This window comes from Aedes albopictus, chromosome 3 (assembly GCF_035046485.1).
Source record: "Aedes albopictus strain Foshan chromosome 3, AalbF5, whole genome shotgun sequence".
In the NCBI taxonomy this organism is placed as follows: Eukaryota; Metazoa; Arthropoda; class Insecta; order Diptera; family Culicidae; genus Aedes; species Aedes albopictus.
In genome coordinates, this window is record NC_085138.1 from 392,719,697 (window position 1) to 392,729,452 (window position 9,756).

Genomic DNA, 9,756 nt, shown 5'->3' on the forward strand with positions numbered 1-9,756 from the left:
CTTGGTATTCATGGTTATGGTGTAAAAAGGACAAAAATAATATATCTACTATGCTGCCGTTCTACGCCTAATTGTCCCATGTTATATTGGAATCCCATATAACATAGGACCATTATGCGTAGAACGGCAGTATGCTAATCAGTTTTAGAATTAGCTAGTTATTTTGGCTGTCCAGTTCTTGCATTTTTCCTACAATATATAAATTCAAAGCTCTCATTTAATATATTGTTAGTTTTCATAGAATTCCTGTTTATTTGTAATTTGTTATTTATAATTTTATTGAAAACAATAATCTGCTAGTATACACTTTATATGAGGTCAGCATTATTGATTGAACAATAATTTCCCATAGACTGGTCAAAAGCTTATGCAAGATAACGAACGAATATAATAATAAAAACCCAGATTAATCCACCTAGTGGTGATAATGCCTTTCTCGACGAACATGTATTCATGATCTTTCCTTGGTTGGGATACGACTGGAATGATTTTGCTTCAGAATGTTGGCTTCAGCCTTTTGGGGGAATTGAAAACACTAGTTCTCGGATACTTATTAAAAACGACGTATCAACATAGGATTTGCGTGTATTATACGTCGTTTTGAAAAAGTATCCGTGAGTTTATGATTTTTTCCGACGTTTCGATCTGTATGGGGCCTTTTCAAGGGTTCAATCGGTCAAGGTTTCCTAGTCAAGATGGCCTTGCCTAACTTAAAAATTTCATACGGAAGTTTTGGTATTTATTGAGTCCGTTCGGTTTGAAACCGTCGTGATGTGGACAATCTCCTACCTATCGGGCGGTTTAGAATTCAGTCCCTGTTTTTGGAATCTTCTACTATTGTTTGTTTAGCTAGTTTCTGTGCTAGGGCCGAAGCATGATCTTTCCATCGACGTAATGCGAACTGTTCCTGAATCCTGAGAATGACTTATTTTGAAAAACAATAATTTTAATAAAATTGGGAAACTTATTAATTGAACATATTCCGACGTACGTTAAACGCATAGACAGAGCTGGAAAATATCAGAATTTTCAGTTGACTGCTCACGAATGCAACAGTGAAATTTTGTACATCCGATTACCCGTTCTCACGGCAAATCACAACACTGACATCATTTGGGTCATAAAAATTCTTGATTTTTTTGCAAAAATCACCCTGAATACTTTTTTTCTGAATTTTGCCGAACTGCAGGTTGCAGCAAACAATTTGCTGAAATTCAGCAAACTTCCCTGATTCGTTCAGTAAACTCTGCTGTTCAGCAGCAACGTTTATCTGAAATTCAGTAGATTTTTCTGAAATTCTGCTTCAAATTTGGCTGAAGCTTGCAAATTTAAAATTTTTAAATTTATGTATTTAATTTTTTTAATCTTCGAATTTTTTTTTTTAACAAAACACTCTACCTATTTCAAGTTTATTTTTAATATTAAATTGTATTTAAATATGAAATATCTTCAAATATTTCAATCCTTGGGCCAAGTTTCATTCATCGATTCCGCGGGCCGTATGTTGGGCAGCCCTGCTTTACGATCTTCGACATAGTTTTTTCTTCACACTTTATTATTATAGGTTACAAAATTCATATAAAATTTGACAATAAATGCAAGCAAGTGAAATTGCCCATACTAAATCCCATAAAAAAATTCCCAGTAGTTTTAGACGGAAAAGAGGATTGAAAAAACATGCTCCGGGGTTGATGCGATAATTTTCTCATATAACGTTGACGTATCCTACTATATATTTTTACACCTCAGTGATTTGATGAGATTGCTTTTGAACAGACAAACAGACATATCATTTGTAACATATTGCTATTATATTCATCGATACGAAAAAATAATCGCCAAATGCTAATCAGGTTGCGTTTCACTGCGGCTTGATGTTGGTAGTGAGTTGACGTCAAACGAGCAACAGCGATAAATATTTTATTCAACCGTTGAAAACAAGGACGATGGAGAGTGAGTAGAGTAAGACGTCTGTATGCATGTGGCCTTTATTCAGTCAAGATTTTGTTTTCTTACACATATTTATCGCTTGCATTGACTTTGTTCATTTTTGAAGTTTCTGCGAAGCACCCTAGGAAGCACCCAATGCTGGTTTTGCATCACTATCGGTAGCATGTAATGTGGTCTGAGCCTATTTTCTTGCTAATCGTTCCTCATGGTTTAAAACAAGACCGCGGTTCGATGTGTCGCATGCATGGGTTTGGTTCTTTTTGGCATTTGGCCACTTCCGGCTGGACACCCTAGATCGGTCCTGAAACACTATCGGTAGCCTTTATAAAGATCTTCGTTGTGGTCTGAGCTTTTTTTCTGACTAATCGTTCATCACGTTATTTAAAAAGCCGCTGTTTAATATGCCGCAGGCATGGGTTTTGATATCTGCTACATTTGATCACTTCCAGAGGGACACCCGGAACCGGTTCCGGAACTCTTTCGGTTGTTCCAAATATGATCTGAAACTATTCTCTTTTATTAACTGTTTATCAGGTTGCCTGAAGAGCTTGCGATTTGATGCATCGCATGTAAGGGGTTGGTTAAGTTTTATACTTGGCTACTTCCGGCATGACATCTGGAACCGGTTCAGTAACACTACCGGTTCCGATATAGTCTGAGAATGTTTACCTGTCTACTGTTCATCAGGCTATCGAAGAAGCCGCTGTTTGTTGTATCGCATGCATGGGTTTGGTTCACTTTCATATTTAGCCACTTCCGGCAGAACACCCAGAACCGGTTCCGACACACTGCCGGTTCAGATACGGTCTGAGAATGTTTTCCTGCCTACTGTTTATCAGGTTATCGAAAAATCTGCTGTTTGATGTGTCGCATGTATGGGTTTGGTTTACATTTATATTTGGCCACTTCCGGCGGGTCACCCGGAATCGATTCTGGAACACTACCGGTTCAGATATGGTTCGAGAATATTTTCCTGCCTACTCTTCATCAGGCTATCGAAAAAGCCGCTGTTTGATGTATCGCATGCATGGGTTTGGTTCACTTTCATATTTAGCCACTTCCGGCGGAACACCCAGAACCGGTTCCGGCACACTGCCGGTTCAGATATGGTCTGAGAATGTTTTCCTGCCTACTGTTTATCAGGTTATCGAAAAATCTGCTGTTTGATGTGTCGCATGTATGGGTTAGGTTCACATTCATATTTGGCCACTTCCGGCGGGTCACCCGGAACCGGTTTTGGAACACTGCCGGTTCAGATATAGTCCGAGAATAATTTCCTGCCTACTCTTCATCAGGCTATCGAAAAAGCCGCTGTTTGATGTATCGCATGCATGGGTTTGGTTCACTTTCATATTTAGCCACTTCCGGCGGAACACCCAGAACCGGTTCCGGAACACTACCGGTTCAGATATGGCCCGAGACTATTTTCCTGTTTACCGTTCATCATGTTTTCGAAAGTGCCGTGGTTTGATGTGTCGCATGAATGGTTTTGTAGCATTTTCATATCTGGCCCCTTCCTGGGGTACCGATCCGGAACACCTAAATGGCCATAACTCCGGAACGGCTGGACCGATCCGAACCATTTTCAATAGGAAACAATGGGACCAGATTCCGCGTCGAATGAACCGTCGGTCATTAAAATCGGTTGAGGTTTACTGCCAAAAAGTGATGTGAGTTTTTTTTGTACACACACATACTCACACACACACATACACACACACACACATACATACACACACACACAGACATCACCTCAATTCGTCGAGCTGAGTTGATTGGTATATGTGACTCGACCCTCCGGGCCTTCTATCAAAAAATCATTTTTGGAGTGAACATATAGCCTTTCCAGTACACTTAGTGTACGAGAAAGGCAAAAAAGGAATTTATTGAAATACTCCTTGAAAGATTTCTCAGTAACCAAATGTCCAATCGGAATAAAATTTCAGGGCCTTCTACAAGGATACTGGAGCTTTCGTTTGGTGTTAAGAGAACCCAAATCGGTTGACAGACGGCTGAGATATTTATTATGATACACTTGGTCAAAAATCTCTAAAAAGTTTAACCTGTATTACTCCCAAGTACTCTTTGAAAGATATCTCGATAACCAAATGTCCAATCCTAATAAAAATTTTATAGGGTTCTACTAGGATGTTATAGCTTTCATTTGGTGTCAGGAGAACCGAAATCGGTTGACAGACGGTTGAGATATTTATTATGATACACTTGGTCAAAAATCTCAAAAAGTTTAGTTGTATAAATCCTAAGTACTCTTCGAAAGATATCTCTGTAACCAAATGTCCAATCCTAAGAAAAATTCTGAGCAATCTACTAGGATGTTGTAGCTTTCATTTGGTGCCAAGAGAACCTCAATCGATTGACACACGGCTGAGATATTTAGTTTGATACACTTTGTTAAAAATCTCAAAAGGTTTAGTTGTATAACTCCTAAGTACTCTTCGAAAGATATCTCAGTAACCAAATGTCCAATCGAAATAAAATTTCAGAGCGTTCTACTAGGATGTTGTAGCTTTCATTTGCTGCCAAGAGAACTCAAATCGGTTGACAGACGGCTGAGATATTCATCAATATGCTAAATGTAAAAAATCTCTCAAAAAGCTAACCTATATGACTTCAAAGTACTCATCGAAAGATATCTCGGTAACCAAATGTCCGATCGTAATAAAATTCAATAGGGATGTTATAGCTTTCATTTGCAACTAAGAGAATCCAAATCGGATATCAGACGGCTGAGAAACGTGCGTGACTTTTTTTGTAACATACGCACACACACACACACATACACACACATACACACACACATACACACACACATACACACACACACACACACACAAGAGGTGGGAGCTAGGGGCTTGTTCCCTAGCGCCAATGAAAAACCACCAGTTGGCACTTTCTCTGCCCCCTACACCCTCTAGGAGGTGGAAAAGTGACCGAGCGCCTAACTCCATAGGTGGCTCAAAAGAAGGCGTGCCGCTGAGCACAATAGGACCGATACCAGTTAGGTCCTAATTACGGTATACTGGCTGCAAAGACTAGGATTTCCCAAGGATTTAATCAACACGACGCTATGGAGCTGGTTTGCGTATTATTCCACTTCCTTACTAAGAATGGGTGACACCGTTCTGAAACGGCATTTGGGCTAATGGTACGTTTGCCCCCGTCCCGTTAAAACCGTGGCTGGCCTCCTAGTACGTTCAAAACTCGCCACCTTAGCTGGTGGAAAGTAGGCTCAGTTGAAGATTCCTGACTAGCGTCGATCGGCTCTGATCACGGTACCCCATGAAGGACCGTGACAACCTTATCATGGCCTCCCTGTTACATAGACAACCATGAGATCAACAGACGACTACTTACGACGAGTGGAGATAGCGGCTCGGAGGGGGGACCCGAAAAGCATGGATAAAGATAACGACAACAACAACATCAACGGCAAAGGTGCGGAGAATCCGTTCGCAAGAAGCGGTCTGGCGAGGTCGCCGACAGAACAGAACCAGCAGATGCAACAACAGCAGCTGGAACAACAGGAGCGGGAACAAGAGCTGCACGAGCAGCAGAAGCTAGAGCAGGAGCTGTGTGACCAACAGCAGCGCGAACAAGAACAGAACGAGAAGCAGCAGCAACGACAGCTGCGAAGCGCATGGAATGTGTTTCCAAAACAATCAAAGGTGGAAGCTGCGAAAACTGTAGCGGACGAACTCCGTGAGTTCGTTGACAAAAGGCACAACGTGCACAAGGATATCAAGGACCTCGTTGCAAGGATCCAAGGTAGCCTTGGGTCAGCCATCAAAGACTGGAGAAGGCTGATGCAGAGAGCGGAAGCTGCTGAAACCGAGTTGGCGGCGACTAAGAACGCCCTGGCAGCAGCGGTACTACAACAGGCGAAAACCGGAACAGCCCCCGGTAGAGGTACCAAGACGAAAGGAAAGCCATTGGGGATGGATAGCACACCTGCATTCACCCCAAAGAGAACCAGATCATCACCTGGAGATGAAAGGCTCGCAGCACCCAAAAAACAAAAGAATGCGGATGCAAGACCGACGAACGAAGTGATTAGCGGCGGAAAGGGTGATTCCCCCTGGCGCGAGGTCCGGAACAGGAAGGACAGAAACAAAAAGGATAGCGCTAATACGCAAAAACCTATCAGGAGGAGGAAGAAAGGTGAAGCGGTCATCGTAAAAACCAGCGAAGACACGTACGCCGACGTCTTGCGGGCCATGAGAACGGATCCGCAACTCAAGGAGTTTGGTGATGACGTCCAGAAGATCAGACGAACCCAGGCAGGAGACATGATCTTCGAGTTGAAAAGAGACTCGAAAAACAGAAGCTCAGCGTATAAAGAGCTTACAGAGAGAGTAATGGGCGAAAAGGTGCACGTGAAAGCCATGTGTCCCGAAGCGACGCTCCAATGCAAGGATTTGGACGAGATCACCACCGAGGATAAAGTGAGACTCGCCATGAGGGATCAATGTAACTTGGAAGGCGTGGAAATGACGGTACGCTTGAGAAGAGGACCGTTTGGAACGCAGGCAGCGTCGATAAAGCTTCCAGTAGACGCAGCCAACAAAGCGATGACCATCGGCAAAATCAAAGTCGGTTGTTCAGTTTGCCCACTGAGGTTCTCCCAGCGACCGGAAGGGTGCTACAGGTGTCTGGAATACGGCCACCTGGCGCGGAACTGCAAAGGAATCGACAGGAGTAAGCTGTGCAGGTGGTGCGGTCAGGAAGGTCACAAGGCGCAAGACTGCAACAACGAGCAAAGATGTCTGTTTTGTGTCGACAAAAGTCGCAACAGACACGCGACGGGAGGCCCTAGATGTCCGGCCTTTAAGCAGGCGAGAGGTACTAAACCGCAGTTGCACAACAGTTGCTGTGGCAATCCGTATCGGAGTCGAAGTGCGATGTGGCTATCCTTTCTGAGCCGTATCGTATACCAGCTGGAGACGGTAACTGGATCGCAGATAAGGCGAAGACAGCTGCTATATGGACGATGGGGAAGTATCCCATCCAGGAAGTAGTGTACCAGGCAAACGAAGGCTTCGTGATCGCCAAAATTAACGGAGTTTTTGTTTGTAGCTGCTACGCACCTCCTCGGTGGACTACAGAACGGTTCAACCAGATGCTAGACGAGATAACCGACAAGATAGCCGACCGGAGACCGGTCGTAATCGCCGGTGACTTTAATGCCTGGGCGATTGAGTGGGGCAGCCGCCTCACCAACCCAAGAGGGCGTGTTCTGCTAGAAGCGCTAGCAAAGCTCGACGTGGACTTGGCCAACGTAGGAAGCACCAGCACCTACCGAAGGGATGGTCGAGAATCAATAATCGACATCACCTTCTGTAGTCCCGTGCTGGCGCGAAACATGAACTGGAGGGTTTGCGACGGATACACTCACAGCGACCACCAGGAGGTCCGGTATAGTATTGGATCACGGCCAGGGAGTACACTAACTGGCAGTCAACCTCGCGATCGAATGTGGAAGACGAAGCAGTTCAACAAGGAGCTGTTCGTCGAAGCTCTCAGAAGAGAAGATCCGGGGTCTAATCTAAGGCCGGAGGAGCTAACGGCAGCGCTGGTGCGTGCGTGCGACACAACCATGCCTAGAAAGTTCGAGCCGAACCATAGACGTCGTCCGGCATACTGGTGGAATGAAGCGCTTCGGGACCTCCGGAAAGCCTGCCTCAAAGCCAGGAGACGAATGCAAAGAGCTAGAACCGACGGTGAGAGAGAAGAACGTAGAGTAGTGCTGCGAGCCGCAAAAGCTGCTCTGAAGGAGGAGATCAAGCGGAGCAAGAAAACAAGCTTTAAGGAGTTGTGCCGGGATGCTGATGCAAACCCATGGGGAGATGCATACAGAGTGGCGATGGCCAAAATCAGAGGCCCAGCGGTACCCGCTGAGACATGCCCAGAGAAGCTGCAAGTTATCGTCGAAGGGTTGTTCCCTCAACACGAACCTACGATATGGCCACCGACTCCATACGGCCATACAGGCGAGGAGAGAGTGAGTATCACCAACGACGAGCTGATAGCAGCGGCCAAGAAAATGAAAGCGAAGAAAGCGCCCGGCCTGGATGGTATCCCCAACATAGCGTTGAGAACAGCTGTCGAGGCCAACCCAGATATGTTCCGGACATCTCTGCAGATCTGCCTAGATGAGGGTTGTTTCCCGTCTCAGTGGAAAAGGCAAAAACTGGTACTGCTACCGAAACCAGACAAGCCCCCCGGTGAACCAGGTTCATTCCGGCCGATATGCTTGCTGGATACGCTCGGCAAGCTGCTAGAAAGAGTCATCCTCAATAGGGAGACAACTTTCACGGAAGGAGAGCATGGTCTGTCGGGGATGCAATTCGGATTCCGAAGAGGGAAGTCAACGATAGATGCTATCCAGGCGGTTGTTGCTACAGCCGACAAAGCAAGGACGAAAAAACGACGGGGTAACCGCTTCTGTGCCGTCGTCACGATCGATGTGAAGAATGCATTTAACAGCGCAAGCTGGGAAGCCATCGCTACAGCGCTGCACGAGATGAAGGTTCCGGACTACCTCTGCAGGATTCTCAGTAGCTACTTCGAAAACCGGACTCTGTGCTACCATACTAGTGCAGGGCAAAAGAACGTCACGATAAGTGCAGGCGTCCCACAGGGGTCTATCCTAGGTCCGACGTTGTGGAACGCAATGTACAACGGGGTGCTGACACTGCAGCTACCGACAGGCGTCAAAATCGTCGGATTCGCGGACGATATCACGTTGGTGGTAGTTGGCGAGTCCCTAGAAGCAGTAGAGATACTTGCTACGGAGGCGGTAGATGCTGTTGAGAACTGGATGCAGAGGAAGAAACTATCCATAGCCCACCAGAAAACGGAGCTGGTGCTGATCAGCAACTGCAAGGTGGTGCAGAAGGCTGCAATCATAGTCGGGGAACATGCCATAGACTCCAAGCGGGAATTGAAGCATCTCGGCGTTATGATCGACGACCGGTTAAATTTCAATAGCCACGTCGATTATGCCTGCGGAAAAGCAGCAAAGGCGATCACAGCATTGTCGAGGATCATGCCGAACAACTCGGCAATCAGCAGTAGCAAGAGGCGGTTACTAGCTAGCGTGTCCACATCGATCCTAAGGTACGCTGGTCCGGCTTGGGCGACCGCAACAAAAACTAGGAGGAATCGCGTTCAGCTCTGCAGCACGCACAGACTGATGGCCATGAGAGTGGCGAGCGCCTATCGCACGATATCATCGGATGCGGTGTGCGTGATCGCCGGAATGGTCCCTATCGTCTTCGTTCTGGAAGAGGACAAAGAGTGCTACGAGGCCAGGGGCGCTAGAGGAGCTCGGAAGGCAGCGCGAGTCGTCTCGATGGCGAAGTGGCAACACGAGTGGAATACCACAGCGAAGGGAAGGTGGACCCACCGGCTTATTCCAAATCTGACGAAATGGGTGAACAGAGCTCACGGAGAAGTCAATTTCCATTTGACGCAGTTCTTGTCAGGTCATGGCTGCTTCAAGAAATATCTGCACCGGTTCGGACACGCAGGGTCGCCGTTCTGCCCTGAGTGCGGAGATGTCGAGGAATCGCCGGAACACGTTGTCTTCGAGTGTCCACGTTTCACTGTGGAACGCAGCGAGATGACAGCAATCTGCGGTGCTGGTATAAGGGCCGACAACATTGTGACTAGAATGTGCCGTGACGAAGCCTGCTGGAACGCGGTGAATGCTGCGGTGATAAAGATAATGTCGTTTCTCCAGCGGAAATGGCGAGAGCAGCAAATGAATGATCGTAGAGACAATCC